This window comes from Rissa tridactyla, chromosome 18 (genome assembly GCF_028500815.1).
Source record: "Rissa tridactyla isolate bRisTri1 chromosome 18, bRisTri1.patW.cur.20221130, whole genome shotgun sequence".
Classification (NCBI taxonomy): Eukaryota; Metazoa; Chordata; class Aves; order Charadriiformes; family Laridae; genus Rissa; species Rissa tridactyla.
This window is the reverse complement of record NC_071483.1, coordinates 40,219-49,630: the sequence shown is the minus strand read 5'-3', so window position 1 is coordinate 49,630 and position 9,412 is coordinate 40,219. Positions and strand designations below refer to the sequence as shown.

The 9,412-nt window shown below is 56.0% G+C and overlaps 2 long non-coding RNA genes across 5 annotated transcripts; both read left to right on the top strand.

The window, feature by feature from the left end:
- The first annotated feature begins 683 nt into the window (after positions 1-683).
- On the top strand, positions 684-4,178 carry LOC128918984 (uncharacterized). Of its 2 annotated transcripts, XR_008469795.1 has the most exons (4): positions 684-862; positions 1,489-1,596; positions 2,870-3,088; positions 3,731-4,178. It is a non-coding gene; the product is annotated as an uncharacterized LOC128918984 (long non-coding RNA). The 2 variants fall into 2 exon arrangements; XR_008469794.1 differs by lacking the exon at positions 684-862 and having other exon boundaries at positions 1,479-1,596.
- Positions 4,179-4,798: 620 nt separating this feature from the next.
- LOC128918983 (uncharacterized) lies at positions 4,799-9,165 on the top strand. 3 transcript variants are annotated; one of them, XR_008469793.1, is made up of 7 exons: positions 4,799-5,614; positions 6,139-6,218; positions 6,876-6,929; positions 7,038-7,086; positions 8,305-8,367; positions 8,771-8,814; positions 8,901-9,165. It is a non-coding gene; the product is annotated as an uncharacterized LOC128918983 (long non-coding RNA). The 3 variants fall into 3 exon arrangements; XR_008469791.1 differs by lacking the exon at positions 7,038-7,086; XR_008469792.1 differs by lacking the exons at positions 4,799-5,614; positions 7,038-7,086 and adding an exon at positions 5,968-6,036.
- The last annotated feature ends 247 nt before the right edge of the window (positions 9,166-9,412 follow it).

Sequence of the window (9,412 nt, the reverse complement as noted above, 5' to 3'; positions counted from 1 at the left end):
GCCTGTAGTACCGCACTGTCCGCAAGGACACGGCAGCCAGCTCAGTACCGCTGTGCACTGGGGGTACTGGTCGTCCCAGCTCGAGACTTTTCGACCAAAAGCTGGTACTGCAGCTCGAGAGGGCTGAGCCGTCCCGTTCAGACTCACCTGCCGGCCCTTCCCCGAACTGCCTCCTGCCCCCTTGGTCCCCCCTCCCCGCCACACCGCCATCGCATCCCGCACCACCGCGCAGGTACTGGCCCACAGGCGGCCGCAGCGACCGGTGCCACCCCCAAGCTGCGGGAGCCCGGCTCGCCCTAGAAATGCCGGACCCCAGGAAGCGCTACGAGGGAGCGCGGGCCGCGCAACGGGTTTATTTTGTGCTGTCGCACACAACTCCATAAAGTTTTTAAGGAGAAAAAGACGGGTTTGGGTGAATTTCCCCCCGCCGGGCCTGGCCGCACGGCCCCGTTGCCACGGCGACGGTACCCCGCCCCCGCTGGGGCGTCTTCACCATGGCAACAGCTCCCAGGCAGACGGGCGGGAGGGTAGGCCAATCAGGCCGTGGGAGCCGCGCTCCCATTGGTCTGATCGCCTTGCCGGGGGTGGGGCGCGGTGGGGGTTGACGGCGGCGACGGACCAATGGAACGGGACTATGCAAGTAGGGGGGCGGGCGGCGGGGCTATGGCCAGTGTGTGCGCGTCGTGGGCAGGCTGAGCCGGGGCGCTCCGGAAGCGGAGGGTGCCGGGAGGAAATGGCGGCCAGCTCGAAGTCGCAGTGGGGCGGCCCGCGTGGAAAGCGGGGCTCGGCGGGCGGGTGCTCGGTCTGGCCGGGCCCGCGGAGCCGCCGCGAGCACGTCGTGAGGCATCTGGACCGCGTCAAGGTGAGCGGGGGGCGGCGGTGGTGAACATGGCGGGGAGCGGTGGGGGACTTGGGGGTGCCTTGAGGGATGATGGGGACGGCTGAGGGGATCCCGAAGGGGCCTGGGGGGGCTGAGGGTGGGACTTGAGGGAGGCTGGGGGGAATGGGGGGGCTGTGGGGGCCCCGAGGGGTGGTGGAGGGAGCTGAGGGGGGGACACGGGCGCCCTGAGGTGGAACGGGAGGGTTTGAGGGGTGGCTAAGGGGGCTCTGATGGAAGCTGGGGGGGTGGACGGGGGCCCTGAGGGGGAACGGGGCGGGTGGGGGTCCTGAGGAGGCTCTTATGGAGGATGGGGCAGAAGGGGAAGCTGGTGGGGGGGGAGCTGAGGGGGAACGGGGGGGCTGAGGTGGCCCTGGGGGGTGTCTGAGGGGGGAACGGGGCTCCTGAGGGTACTGGGGAGGCCTTGAGAGGGGCTGGGGGGTCCTGAGGGTTCCCCGAGGGGGACTGAGGGATGATGGCGGGTGCTGGAGGGACTCTTAGGGTGGGAAACTTTGGGGGGGAATGAGGGGGCTGAGGGGGATCTGGGGGGCCGAGGGGGCCCTGAGGGTCTGCGAGGGGCTCAGCGACTCTTCCAAGGTCACTGTCTTCAGCTTCAAGGGAGTGTGTCCCGTCACTGCCACGTTTCGCCCCCAGCACAGGCTGCCTCCTCCACACCAGCTGTTCCCTGGGGGCCTGTGCCATTGCCATCCACATCACAGGTATGGGGATACTGGGACCCCCCCTGGAGCTCTCTGAGACAGCCTGAGACCCCCCAGCATCCCCCTGAGACCCCCCAGCATCCCCCTGAGACCCCCCAGGATCCCCTGGGACCCCCTGCCCCCGCTGAGAGCTCTGCAGGACACCCTGTGACCCTTCATGTTCTCCCAGGATCCCTCTGGGACTATCCGGGACCCTCTAGGACGTCTCGTGTTCCCCCTGGGGCTCCCTGAAGCCTCCTGGGACCCCTCACAATCCCCCCCAGGACCCCTCTAGGACCATCCCACACCCCCTCCAGGGCCCCACAGATCCCCCCTGGAGCCCCCCAGGAAACCCCAGAGCCCTCTGGAACCCCCTGGAGCTCCTCCGCAGTACCCCCCCACGTCCCCCTGGGACTGTCCTGGGACCACCCTCTTGCCCCCCAGAGGCCTCCAGGACTGCTGGGACCCTCCCCCACAACCTTGAGGACCTCCCTGAGCCCCTCTGGATCCCCCAGAGCCTTCTGGGAGCTCCCCCCAAGTACCCCCTACATCTCTGTGGGACCCCCCCACAGCCCCTGGGAGCCCCCCGGGATCTCCTGGGACCCCTCATGTTCCCCCCATGGCTCCCTGGAGACTTCTGGTACCCCTCCAAGCACTCCAGGATCCCCTGGAGACCTCTGGGTCGCCCTGACACCTGCTCTAGGATCCCCTGGAGCCCACCCCTGGTATCTCCCACATCCCCCTTCTGTGACCTCCCGCCAACCCCATGAGAGCCCCTCAGAGTCCTCCAGGATCCCCTGGGACCCTTTGTCTTTCACCAGGACTCTCTGGGACCCTCATGGGGACCCCCCACATTCCCTGGGATCCTCCCACACCCTCTTCAGCACCCCACAGATCCCCCCCAAAGCCCCCAGGATGCCCCAGAGACCTCTGAGACCCCCTGGAGCGCCCCCCGCTACCCGCCACATCCCGCTGGGACCACCCACACCTCCTGAGAGCGCCCCCGGTGCCTTCCAGGATCCCCTGGAGCTCCCTGGAACCCTTCTACACCCCCTCCCCCCCTGCCCGGAGCCCTCCAGGACCCCATGGACCCCTCATATTCCCCCAGGACTCTCTGGAGCCTTCTGGGACCCCCTACGTTCCCCCTGGGACCCTCACACACACCCCCCAGAACACTCCAGAGTCCCCTGGGTCCCCCCAGGACACCCCAGAACCCTCTGGGACCCCCTGGAGTCCCCCCTGGTCCCCCCCACATCCCACTGGGACCCCCATGACACCTGCTTCCCCCACCCAGGGGACACTAGCTCCTGCCAAATGCTCTGGGAGCACCGGAGCCCGACAGAGCATCTCAGCAAAGGAGAGATGAGTGAGTGAGAGAGGAACTGAGCAGGGACCCCCTGGATGCGGAGAGGAGGATAAAGGAGCTGCGGAGCAGAGACCGACAGGGGCTTTGGTGGGACGAGAGAGGGGAAGGGAGATGAAGTGCCACAAGATGCCCTGGCGATGGAGGAAGGTATTTGCTCTAAAGCTTTAAAAAGAGGCAACTGAATGTAACAGGTTCCACCCCCCCACCCCCCTCCCCAATATTTAGACGGCGTGCTCTGAAGTACTTTATTTCTGTCTGGCTTTCAGTGGCGCGTTTCCCCGGCAGCCCAGTGGCATCTCTCTTGGGCAGTGCCACTGGCCAGATGTCCCTCCTCATTGCGTAACACACAGAAAACCTTGTAGTCCAATTATAACTATATACCTTGGAGAGGGAGAGTGTTATGGTATCAATTCACAGCTGTGCAAGTGAAATTAGTGCCAGAGCAAAGTCAAATACTTTTCTAGCGTAAGTGTTTTTATTTGGTGTATATAAACCTAACACTCACCTTTTCAACAAAAGGGAAGGGACAAGGCATTTCCCAACACCAGTGAGAAGGTTTACTGTTGCACTAAGAATGTGTTCAAAATGGTAGCAATTAGACTTAATCCTGACTTTAAGAGTTGAGCTGGCGCTGGCTTTTGCAGGCTGTGCTGTGTTTGGAGCTGAGCTGTTTCCCCAGAATCCTCCTGTAGCTCAGCTCCTGTCCTGTCCCTCTGACGGAATTCCTCTACTCCCTTCCAGGCTATTTTTTAAAATGCTGAGCTATAATTGGGGATTTTTGTTTTCCAGGTGCCTCGTTGTAGGTGTCTCGTGCTGCTCGAGAGATGCCCCAGCCCAGGTTTGCAGCCGGTGGCGGAGCCTCCCTGAGGGGAAGGGGCCAGCCCTGGGTCTGGGTGTTTTGGGCGGTTTTTTGGGGTGAATAGAAGGATGTCTGTGTGTCTCAGGGTTGCGATGATGTCATTTGGGGTACCTCGATGTCATTGGGGCAGCGATGATGCAGGGGAGGAGCAGGTGAGTGGGGGACGTGGGGTTATGTGAGGGTCTCCCAAAAGAGGTGGTTCACAGCCCCAAAACGTCTGAAAATCTGGGGATGCATTAAAAAAGGTGAAAACCTGTAACTATGGGCGTGAGGCATTGAAATAGAGAACAATCTCTCATTTATATATGAGAAATGTATATATTGAGAAATAATATTATGTATGTAAAATAAGTTCAAAATAAAAACCTCTATGTCTAAGGATTCTATGATTCTGTGCTTCTGTGTTATACAAAAGATCCTAGAATATACAAATATTTTAAAAAATGTATTTATAAAGAGATATTAGTGTCAAAATAGATGTGTAAGCAGACAGTCTAAATAGATATTCTGTATCATAAATGTTAATGTATAAGTCTAAGCAGATTTTCTATATAAGTGCAAACAGGTGATATAAATTCCCTAAATAGATAATGTGCAAATAACTAAGGGGGTGCTGCCGCCCGGCGGCTGAAGCTGGTCCTGCAGGTGTGCGCTCCTCCCTGCGCTGTGGCCCCGCCCCCGGCGGCGCTGTGCGTTGATTCCGCAGCTCGTGCGCATGCGCGGCTTCGCGGAGACCGGTCTCCAGAGCGCCGCGGCCGGAGGGCGAACCAGGACCGCCGGGACTCCGTCGAGCTGCCCGCCGCCTCGAGCGGGATCGGTGCAGCCCGCCCGGCCTCGAGAGCGGCCGTCGGCGCTCCAGTATCGGCTCCTACGCATTACCGCGCCCCCCCAGTGCCCGGCAGTTTTCCGGGTGTCCATTTCCATGGCCCCTCAGTCCGCCGACGCGCGTCTCTATGGCACTTTAGTCCTCCAGATGCCGCTCAGTCAGCCCACGCGCCTCTCTGTGGCGCTTCAGTCCTCCAGGACGCCGCTCAGTCAGCCGACGTGCCTCTCTATGGCACTTTAGTCCTCCACGAGGCCGCTCAGTCAGCCGAGGCGCCTCTCTATGGCACTTTAGTCCTCCAGGACGCCGCTCAGTCAGCCGACGCGCCTCTCTATGGCACTTCAGTCCTCCACGAGGCCGCTCAGTCAGCCGAGGCGCCTCTCTATGGCACTTTAGTCCTCCAGATGCCGCTCAGTCAGCCGACGTGCCTCTCTATGGCACTTTAGTCCTCCAGGACGCCGCTCAGTCAGCCGAGGCGCCTCTCTATGGCACTTTAGTCCTCCAGATGCCGCTCAGTCAGCCGACGCGCCTCTCTATGGCACTTCAGTCCTCCAGGACGCCGCTCAGTCAGCCGACGCGCCTCTCTATGGCACTTCAGTCCTCCAGGACGCCGCTCAGTCAGCCGACGCGCCTCTCTATGGCACTTTAGTCCTCCACGAGGCCGCTCAGTCAGCCGACGCGCCTCTCTGTGGCACTTTAGTCCTCCAGGAGCCCGGAAGTGCCCGCTCAGTCCTCCCACGCGCCTCTCTATGGCACTTTAGTCCTCCAGGACGCCCCTCAGTCGGCCGAGGTGCCTCTCCATGGTGATTTAGTCCTCCAGGATCCAGGAAGTGCTCATCAGTCTTCTGGAAATCACCTGCTTCCAGCACTCTTCTAAAACCATAAAACACAATTAACAATTAACCACGAAAATATCTGAAGATCACAAAAATAATGTGACGCCTGCAGAACTCTCTTCTCTACAGCAACAAGTAGACAGAACTCAACAGCGGTAAGAGAATCACCAGAGGCAAGTGCCTAATAGAAATAAAAATGACTGTTGCTTTGCCCGCTGGGAACTTAAGGCATAAGGAAAAGGAGCTGCTGCTCCTGTGGCCACCTTTTTGTCTTCTGGGGCGTTGTCCCCGCCCCTTTCTCCAGGGGATTGTGGGAAGGGTGGTGGGCGGGGCCCGATGGCAGTGGGCGGGGCCCGATGGCAGTGGGCGGGGCCCGGGGTATATGAGCCACAGGCTCGGCTCAGGAGCTTGTTCTGCTGCTGGGCTCCTCTGGGGTCAGTGCTCTGCTGGTCCTTCACTTGTCTGCAGCTTTCGGGCAGGCATGTTTTGGTATTTAGGGAGGCAGAGGTAAGAAGGCTGAGTTAAGACCTTCAGGACCAGTACACATCCTGCCACCTGTATAGTAGAAAGTTGACTGGTATGCAGCTTTTTTGTTTCCTTTTTTTTCAGGTCAGTAACTTTGTGATGAGTGTTTAGGGGATGTCCAGATGGTTTAATAGTGTGCTTTTCTTTATTCTAGGAGTGCTGCATTTTCCTAGAATTCCTGACTTTATTGAAGATGGGCCTGTGGTTTTTTCCACCGGTTTTGCAGTATGCTGTGTGAGTTGCTGATCTTGTTTCTCTTAATTGGGTTGATGATGAGATTATGTTGTAGGGGTTAGGGTGAGGATTTTGTATGCATCTGCATATTGTACTTCAGCACTTCTCAAGAAAGCAGCAGGGATGTAAGGCATAGTGTCATTCAGGGTATGGCACGGCTCATCACCTTTCCCCATTGCCCAAATAGTGCCGTGGTGTCCCTAGAGTTTTTGCAGCAGGCCCCTCATAGATCATGTCAGGGCATTACTTATTTTGTGGGCCTATAGCAGAGCCCAGAGTCTGTGGGAAGACAGAAGATAGGAGGTGCCTGCTGAAGACAGGGCATGGCTCAGAAGAGCAGCTCCTGAGGAGTGGCTGACACAGGGGTTTCAGGGTTGCAAATATAGAATGGGAGCTGTCAAGAAGAAGCGGGGGTCCTTCCCTGACAGTTGAGGAGAAGAGGTTTCTAAAAGTTTTGGTGCTGGGGGTTGGCTAGGAAATGGAGGCAGGTTCATCAGTCTTTGTCATATCGGTTTTGCATTTGGATTTGGGTGTCAAGAGGGTCTGGTCTGTTCTAGTCCCTTGCATTTGAGGTGAGCTGGATAGTATTGAGGAAGAGCATGGGACCGGTGATTTCACAGAAATGCAATGGTAATTTTGTGTTTGTTGGTATCTTAGGTGTCACAAATAATTGTTGCTGCAGCCTCTGACTCTGGAATCAGCGTGAAACAGGTGAGCGGATTGCCATGGCACCTCTGAGGAGGAGGGTGCTGTAGAAGAGGTTGGCCTCTACTATCAGGGTGGTCACTGCTGGAGCCATGGTTTCTTTTTGTTTTACAGATGAAGAGGAACCTGGTGACTGCAGGAACACATCAGTTAGCTGTTTGTTGTGGGTTTTTTGTCAAAGATGAATTCAGACCACTGGCCCTCTGAAAGCTAAGTAGAGGCACAGGCGCTGGAGGGGGGCCAAGGTTGACAGTTTCAGGGAGGAGTTTTCAAGTCATGGTAGAGCAGAGGGCTATCCAGGAGGACTCTCCTCTGAGTAGGTAAAGGGAGTGGGTTACTCTTCAGCACAAAGCTAGTGTGTGCTGGGCAGGGCAGTTCTGGCCTGTGTCTGTTGTTGTGTAGTTTGTGTGCTCTGTCTTCTGTGTCTTGGACTTTCCTTAGGTTTTGATATCCTCGTTTCTCTTTGCACTCAAGGGGCACAGCATGTGCCTTGGGCAGCCCCTGTAGAGTCTCGAATGCCTGTGCTAATTGGCAGAGCGCCCAATGGGCACTTCTTGCATAACAATTTTAAAGTGCAGATCGGACTTGCCTCTTGGAAGTTTCTGGATGGTTCTCTTCTGCAGCATCATTCATGGCTGCATGAGCAGCTCTGTTCTCTGAGCTATAGCAGCTCTAGCCATCTGCTTTTATGAACTGGGATTTCTTCCCTGCATCCTTACATTCTCAGGTCTTGAAGCCAGGCTTCCTGCACATATGTCATCTCCATTTGGACAGGAACTTCTTGGAATGGGCTGTTACATTTGACTCTTTTATGATTTTTACGACTTTGCCACAGAGCCTCCTCACGTCTGTGTTGTGGCCATCGGTCTTCTTGCCCAACAGCGTCTCTTGTCTGAAAGTCATTCTTCTTGTGGAGAGTTTTCTCTCATCTTGGAGTCACGTTGTTGTCTATAGTGCTGTGTGGTGTTGGGCTGCACGTGGGTGTGTTTGGCGTGGAGCTGCCCTGCCTGGGGGTGTAGAGTCAGGGGTAGGTGGAACAGCAATAACAGTCTATGGGTAATATGTTGATCTGCCAAGACTGTTTAGCCAAAGGTTGTACAGTCATCTGGGATCAAGCAGCCATTGGCAGGGACAGTCATTTCCATAGTGTTTTATGGGGATGATTGGAGCCTCCTGGGAGGGCCTGTTTGGCAGTAGTGAAGCAGATTGAAGGTGTTAAGGCTTGTATATGTGGGGATTAACGCTGGGTCCAATTTTTTTTAATGGCAGGCTGTAGTTGGAGCCTAGATGATATTCCTAAATGGAAACAAGACCCCTGGAATCGTTCAGCTACTGATCAGCATCTGGGTGACTTGTTTACTGATTTTTTTTTTTTTTTCAGATGCAGAGGGACAAGATGTGCACCAAAGAGTCATGGAGAAGGCAAGCGGGACCCTGTAAGAAGGTGGGTCAGCTCACGGTGCTGGAGGGAAGATGTGACTGGTGGCTATGTCATTATATTATGGCTTGGTGGTGGGGTGTGGGCGTTTTTTTTTCATTTTGAAGGTATGAAGTGATGAGTAAAGCAGGATATTGGCACCGGATGTGACTCTTGGGCAAGGTGGTCAATGAATAGTGGGCTGAAGCAGCAGTTCTTCTCAGATGTTATATTGTGGGTGAAGTTTTTAGTGTCCTTTGTGTCTGTTTTACAGGTAGTCTGTAAGCCTCAAAGCAGCAGCCCAAAACCATGGAGGGCAGGTGGGCGAGAGGCCAGGGTAAAGGAGCAGAAGACAGGAATGGCTGTAGGCAGGCTGAGGTGTCGGGCAGTATGTCAGCATATGTCTTTTGGTTGGCTTTTTTTTTTTCAGGTGCAGGACGCAGGCTCAGAGGGACTAAGCCGCATGCTGAGAAGGTGAGGCGGTTGTGGGCCACATTGGTGTCTTAATAGTGAAGTATTATACGGCAACCTGGTTAATTATTTATCTTCTGGTTTTGCAGGTGCCCTGTGAGCCATCTTTGGAAGTGGATGAGCATTAGAGGTGAGCCGAGGCAGCAGTGAGGAGGAGCTTGTGGCTGGTGATTTCTCACATGTGCAACAGTAATTTTGTTTCTTGGTATCTCAAGCAATGATGGCCACAGCATTTGACTCTGGAAGGAGCAGGTGAGTGGAATCCCATTGTGCTTTTGAGGAAGGGGAAATTGTGGAAGAGGTTGGCAATGGCCTCTCTGAAACTTCCTGCTGTCACTGTTTGGTTTTCTTTAATTGTAGATGATGATGATGAACCTGGTGACTATAGGAATGTCCCAGATAGTCGATGTGCTGTGTTTTTTTTTTTTCTGTCGACATCGGATTTAAGACCTCCAGCCCTCTGAAAGCTAAGTTGAGTGGCCAGGGCTGGGGAGGGGCTGGAAGGGGAAAAGTTTGTGATTTGCAGGGAAGCATCTTAAAGTTAGAGAAGGGCAGAGGGCTGTCCTGGAGCCATCCCCTTTGGGCAGGTAAAGGGAGCGGA